The following is a 7836-nucleotide window of genomic DNA, read 5'->3' on the forward strand; positions in this document are numbered from 1 at the left end:
AAAAAAAAAAGTACACATTGTTGTGTACCTTCCCACCAAGGAGGCTACAGTCAGGGTAGGGAGGGAGATTTAAGTAGTTTGAAGACATATGTACAACACAAGCCTCACTAGTCTCTTACCATGAGAAAAATATTAATTCAATGGTATATGGATTTGGAAAAGAAAATATGGAATCCAACTGAGAGATATCTGAGCTTACATAATATCACCTGTAAGAAATTTCCTATGTCATTTTTCACAGGGGCATAATATCTGAAATTTAGGTTCTTGATCAATTTATGTTTTACAAAAAGAGGGCAACATAAGATACAAAAAGAACTCTGCCGTAAATACAACTCTAGAGTTCAAAGAGGAGGAAAATAAAATTAAAATTGTCATTCAAAAAGAAAATACATGCCCAAGAAAAATAAAAAGAATTAAAATCCTTATGGATTGAAGTTCAATATCAAGGAAACAAAGATACTCACCACTGGGCCAATTGGCAGCATCAGCACGGATGGTGAAGAAATTGACATAGTTAACAGTTTTAGTTTACTTGGCTCCACAGTCAACACTTTTGGTAACATCAGCCAGGAAATCAAGAGACAAATTGCATTGGGAAAGTCACCTGTGAGGTATCTCTCCAAAGAACAGAAGAGCAATGACATCAAGCTGGAGACTAAGATGCACCTGATCCAGGCTATAGTCTTTGCAATTACGTGCTATGCATCAGAGAGTCAGACAGTGAATAGGTATGATAGAAAGAGAATTGATGCCTTTGAGCTGTGGTGCTGGAGAAGAGCGTTGAATACACCATGGACTGCTAGGAGAACAAACAGATTTGTCTTGGAGAGCGTGAAGTCGGAATGCTCCTTGGAGTCAAGGATTCTGAAGCTTCATCTGACATACTTTGGGCATGTTACAAGGAGGGACTGGTCCTTGGAGAAGGACGTCATGTTTGGAAGACAGGAGGGACAGCAGAGGAGAGGAAGACCCTCGATGAGATGGATAGATTCTGTGATTGGGGTGGTGGGAATGAGTGTGTCGGAGACGGGGAGGTTGGCACAGGATAGAGCAGCATTTAGGGTTGCCGTGAGTCACAAGAGACTCAATGGCACATAACAAAAACAACAACATGCCGGTCTACTCTGCTCCTTCAATAACCAGGAAGTCTCCAATTCTATCTGTTCATCTGTGCCAATCTGTGTTATCATGCATCCCTAGATGATCACTCATTAATCTCAGCATGGCCCAAACACTTCTCCAATTCATCTGCCACCTTCCTGTGCTCCCGGCTTTCAAAAATGCAAGCTCCTTGTTCTGTGTTAGACAAAAGCCTTTTCATATTAAATATATTTTCAAGCCTAATTTTTTAAACATTATCAGAATATATATATTAACTCACAAAACGGAAAGTTCAGAGCTAGTTCAGGATAATGCCTATTTGTTTTCATTTTCTCACTGGATTCTTTATTCTCCAGTAAATTCTCCCTTTAAGGTGGTTCCCTAGAAGCTTATGGCACACAGTATCACAATCTCCCAATTCAGAAAGATAATACGGAAAGATAATTCCATTTTTTCCAATTGTTCCAACTGAAGTTTCAGGATTTTGTATCATTTACCTAGCTCAGATCACACGCCCACCTCTGAACCAATCATTAGTGAAGGGACAGATATGCATATAGTTAAGGTCTAGGTCACATGTTTACTTCTGATCTTATAAGGGGAATATCAACTTTATTCAAACTAAAACATAGACTAGAGATGATTCTCTAAATCAAAACAATGATTCTCTTATAATTAAAAGGCAAACATAGGAACATTTTGCAAAATAGTAAAAAAAAATCCAAAAAGCAAACAAACCAGAAACAACCAAAATGACCACAAACAAACAAATGGATTTAGAAACTGTGATGTATTTACATGATGGAATTCTAGGCAATACGCAGGAGCAATGATTTTGAAAAATACTATATAACATGGAATGCATTATGCTGAGTGAACTAACCCTGTCTCATGAGGACAAATACTACACAAGACCATTATTGTAAAAATAGAAGGATTACTAGTAGTATGTATACCAAAGTCCAAAGGGGAGGGGTACAAAGGAGAGGGGCTAATGACTGGGAGTAGGGGGATGTCTTAAGGTCATAGAGTTTGGTGAGCTGTGAGGGAGTGAAGGAATTGGGAAAGATCCAACAGTGGGGACCTGAAAAAGTGGGGTAACGGTGAACATGAATCCATGGTGATTAATTTTATAAAATATAATGCATGGGAATGATAATATGAAGCACAATGTGAACAGAAGAATATATGAAATACAATGAATAAAAAACCCACAATATACATGACTGTAGTATGCAAATCAATATAAAATTGTTTAAATTAAAATTAAAAGCATAAGCTGAATACACAATGGCGAAAACATTTGCATTTATCTTATCCTATCTGGACCCTTCCAAACTACTGAGGAGCAATGATGTCAATCCAAAGACTAAGGTGTACCTGACTCAGGCTATCATCTTTTCACTCATTTGCTGTACCACTGGGAGCTATACAATGAATAAAGATAAGAAAAGAATTGATGTTTTTGAACTTTATTGTTGGAGAAGAGTACTGAATATCCCATGGAGTATCAAAAGAATAAACAGATCTTGGAAAAAATACAGTCAGAATGTCCCTTGGAAATGATGGTGGCAAAGCCTCACCTCACATATTTTGGGCAGGCTGCTAGGAGAGGTTATTCCTTGTAAAGGGACATCATACTAAAAAATGTAGAAGGTCAGCAAAGGAGTGGAAAACCCTCATCAAGATGATTGACACAGTGACTGCAGCAATGGACGCAAGTGTGTCAGAGATGATAAGGATAGCACAGGACAGGACAAGGTCTAGCCCTGGTTTTCATAGAGTGACAACAAGTTATACTTGACTGAGAGCACATAAAAATAAAATCTGTTTGCATAACAAACAAATTAGATTGTTTGTTAAACTTTCTGTAAAAAAGAGTGAGGACACCATAAAGAAGGTTGAGTCTGATTTCTATAAATTCCACAAAGAGGAACTAACCCAGCAACAACTTGTACAGCACAAAATCTATTCTCATGAGGTCAGACATTTCCCCATTGCTCTTGTACCTCTTCTACTAATTTCAGCACCAATATTACTGTTCAATTGAATCTGAAATTCATTGCAATGACTACATAGACTTTATAAAACAATACGCACAGTCATAAGGTTTATTAGTGAAGTAACAGGCTATAGTTCAGGTGGCAGCCGCATACAATTCTTCAGACCAGAGAGCTTCTCAAGCATGGTCTCAGGATCTTTGACCTTCAGCTTCACAGCTTAGGTCAGTGTTACAAAGTTATCTTAATCCTGCCAGTTAGGTCATCTTCCCTCAGTCCTTCAGTAAGCTTCAGCAAAAACCTCTGGCTCTGGCTCCATGGGAGAGTAGTCCCAAGGTCAGTTCTGTCTCACAATCTAGTCTTTGCTCTCTGCTATGGCAGCTGCTACTCCCATAGGCCCAGTCTGGTTGGTGCAGGAATCTCTGGCTCTGAAGGATGCATGTTGTTTCCTCTTTCTTGTTGATGTTGAGATTTTATATTTCTGCTTTTGAATCTGCTCAATTTAATGGTGTAGCTAGTCAATCCTACAATGATGAGACAGAAAAAAAACGCCCCTATTCTCACTTTCCTGCCATTCCTTGCAAAGTAAAAGTTAAGCAAAGGATTAAAAACTATTTTGAACAATAAACCCTTGACATCAAACTTTCCATTGACACTCTAGTCAATTTATTTGTTTTCTGATGTCATAGTACGTACTTGTTACTCTATGTCACATATATTTCATCCCACCAAATATTAAAGTCATTCATAAAATAATATGTTTACAAAACCAAATAAAAATAGGTCAGGGAAAAATTAGTTGTTACCTTTGTTTTAATCTTCCGTCCCCAAGAAAAGTGTCATACATAAAGGTGCCATTTGACAAGCATGTGCTATATTAGAGACAATGCAACTCATATCCTTTCTGCCTCAAAATAACTTCCCGAATTAAATTTTTGCCTCCTCTTTGCCTTAAATTGTTTTAAAAATCTTGCAAGGATATGATCACTTGCAAGATCTAAATTATATTAGAAAAATGAAAATTTCATTGTGATAATCCAAGAATTTACTGGAAATCCCAAGGTAACACAATTTCTTTGGAAAAACTCAAACCCAAGTACAATTCTATTCCCTAAATTGACAGAAGTTATGTCTTCCTTCACTAGTCTCAAAATCTAGCTAATGCATAGAATCAGGTAAAGATTGCTCACCTACTACCAAGATTAAAAAAACAACACCCTACTTTCAGTGGAATCAAATGCAAGTCATAGCAGATTGTTCATAAACACCAATATTGAAGAAGAAAAAAAATCTTAAGTTTCATTAAGAAACATGTAAGTTCAAATAAACCATGTTTATGAAATTAAAATATAGAATTGTTGAAGATAACTTGCTTCTCTATATTGATCTGTGGTTCTCTACTTTTTCTAGGGAAAGTTGAATATCTATAAAGAAAAAAAAATGGAACTTTTTATAAACTCCTGTTTAAACTTCTTCATATTAGAAATAGTGTCTGTGGACATTTTTTCCTTTTTCCAACATTTTAATAGAAATTATACAAAGATTTGTTACTTTATATTCAAAATTGTTGTTGTTGTGGTATGTCATCGAGTCAATCATGAATCATAGCGACCCTATGTACAATAGTCCTAAACTCTGCTCTGTCCTGTGCCAATCGCACTGTCTCCGATACACCCATCGCAATTACCCCAGTCACTGAATCAATACACCTCATAGAGGGTCTTCCCCTCCGCATAGTCCCTCCACCCTACCTAGCATGATGTCCCTTTCCTTACAACATGTACAAAGTATGTCAGAGGAAGCATCAGAATCCTTGTCTCCAAGGAGCAGCCTGGTTTAACCCTCTCTAAGATGAACCTGTTTGTTTTCTTAGCAGTCCATGGTACATTCAATACTTTTCTCCAGCACCACAGCTCAAAGGCATCAAATCTCCTTCTATCCTCCCCAGTCATTGTCCAACTCTCTGATGCATAATAAGTGACTTCAAAGACCATGGCCTATATCAGGTGCACCTTAGTCTCCAGAGCGACACCATGGCTCTTCAGTACTTTGGATGGGTCCCTAACAGCAGACTTTCCCATCACAATATGTCTTTTAATTTCCTGGCTGCTATTGCCAAGAGTGTTGACTGTGGAGCCAAGCACACTAAAGCTTTGAACAATCTCAATCTCTTCACCATCCATCTTGATGCTGTTAATTGGTCCATATCATAGCAATTTGATACTCAGAATAGAGATACAAAAAGATCAATACATAACATGAGTTCTGAAAACTTAGCAAGATTTGACAGAATGCAATATTTGCAAATTCAGCTGTTGTCAACTTTTTGTTGAAGATATCGACTACAAGTTTTGGGTAAAATTTATCTGTACCTAACTAACCACATTATTAGAGAAGCTATAAAATTTTTTAGTCTGATTGTTTAAGTTATCAAATAGTAAGGTTTTTAGTGGAAGACACAAAGAACATTAGCACTGCATTTTTTTTAGGTTCTATGTAGCATACTTTGGGCATATGGCCAGGAGGGACCAGTCCTTAGAGAGGGACATTATGCTTAGAAAAGTGGAAGGACAGTGAAGGAGAGGAAGACCCCAGATGAGAGAAATTGACTCAGTGGCTAGGACAATGGAGGTAGGTATGTTGGAGCTGATGAGATTGGCTCAGGATAGAGCAGGTGTGGAAGCTAATGTATATAGGATCACTATGTGTTACAAACAAGTCAATGGCACATAACAACAACAATGACTGAAAACCTGTGAATGTTAATAGTGTCTGAATAAAATATAAAAATGAAAAATAAAGAAAATAATAGTCTAGGAGGGGGGTAGATAGATACTACTTTCACTTTTATGGTATTTGCCAATCCCTGGTACCTTACCTACTTTGTGTTTGGTAGAACACACATAAAATAAGAGACAGAGTCTAGAACACTTGTTGGGTGAGATGCCACAAAGCAAAAAAAAGGGAGGGGAGGGGAAAAAAGCAAAGAAGTCATCACATCAAAGTAATTTATCAATTTGCCTTCTTGTCTTACCCTCAGTCACAAGAAGAGAGAAAGTTGTCTGATAATTTTCAACAAAATCAGCCCTCATTAAACTTGAGGCTGAGATGCTACTTTGTTGTTATGTGCTCTCTAGTCAACTGAGACTCACTGTGACTCTATGAACAACAGATAAAACACTGGTTTACCCTGAGTCATCCTCGCCATCTGGCATATATTTGAGGCCATTGCTACAATCAGGGAAATTATATTGCTATGTATGAATAATTATTTTAAACCTTTCTCAAGTAAGACAAGTTGATATCATGACAAGGGTAAACAATTTAAGCAATGAACAATCAAGACAGAGAGCCCAGAAAGAATACCAAAAATATGTTGTTGTTGTTGTTGTTGTTGTTGTTGTTGTGTGCCATCGAGTCACTTGCAACTCATAGCGAACCTATGTACAACAGCCCTAAACCCTGCTCTGTCTTGTACCAGTCTCACTGTTTCCAACACAGCTACCCTGATTACCCCAGTCACTGAATCAATCCACCTCATAGAGGGTCTTCCCCTCCTGCACTGTCCCTCCACCCTCCCAAGAATGATGTTCCTCTCCAAGGACTGGTGACTCATTACAACATGTCCAAAGTATGTCAGACGAAGCACTAGAATCCTTGCCTCCAAAGAGCAGCTCAGATTAACCCTCTCCAGAATTAACATATTTATTTTCTTGGAAGTCCATGGTACATTCAATATTCTTCTCCAACACCACAGCTCAAAGGCACCAATTCTCCTCTCTCCACCCTAGCCATTGTCCAACTCTCTGACACGTAACAAGTGATTACAAAGACCATGGCCTGTATCAGGTGCACCTTAGACTCCTGAGTGACACCTTTACTCTTCAGTACCCAGGGAGGTCCCTAACAGCAGACTTTCCCATCACAATACATCTTTTAATTTCCTGGCTACTGGTACCAAGAGTGTTGACTGTGGAGCCAAGCAAACTAAAGCTGTGAATAATCTCAATCTCGTCATCATCCATCCTGATGCTACCAATTGGTCCAGTGGTGAGAATCTTTGTCTTCTTGATATTGAGCCTCAATCCATATTGAAGGCTGCAGTCCTTCACCCTCTGCAGCAAGCATTTCAGGTCCTCCTCAGTTTCAGCAAGCAGGGTTGTGTCATCTGCATAATGCAGATTGTTGATGGAATTTCCACCAATTCTGATGCCACACTTTTTCCTCATGAGCCCAGCTTCCCGGATAATCTGTTCTGCATACAGGTTGAAAAGGTATGGAGACAGGACACATCCTGATGTACACCATTTTCAATTTTGAACCATGCAGTGTTTCCTTGTTCTGTTCTGACGACTGCCTCCTGGTCCAAGTATAGGTTTTGCATTAGCTCAATCAAGTGTTCTAGGATTTCCATTCTTCTCAGAGTTAGTCACAGTTTGTTATGATCCACACAGTCAAAAATAGGGGACAAAAATGATAAATACCAAAGGATAAATAATTTCATAAGTAGTGCCTTCAATGGATAGTTTTCCATATTTTAAAAAATAAAATGTAATTTTTATTTCCTACTAAAGACAGAAATCGTTTCTAAGTGGACTATATACTGAAATATAAAAGGCAAACTAGAACCACATGATCCTATCAATTGATGCAGAAAAGGCCTTTGACAAAATCCAACACCCTTTCCTGATTAAAACACTCAACAAAATATGATTAGAGGGGAATTTCTTCA

The sequence above is a fragment of the Elephantulus edwardii genome, unplaced genomic scaffold, assembly GCF_000299155.1.
Source record: "Elephantulus edwardii isolate Elephantulus edwardi_28Jun2011 unplaced genomic scaffold, EleEdw1.0 scaffold00013, whole genome shotgun sequence".
Classification (NCBI taxonomy): Eukaryota; Metazoa; Chordata; class Mammalia; order Macroscelidea; family Macroscelididae; genus Elephantulus; species Elephantulus edwardii.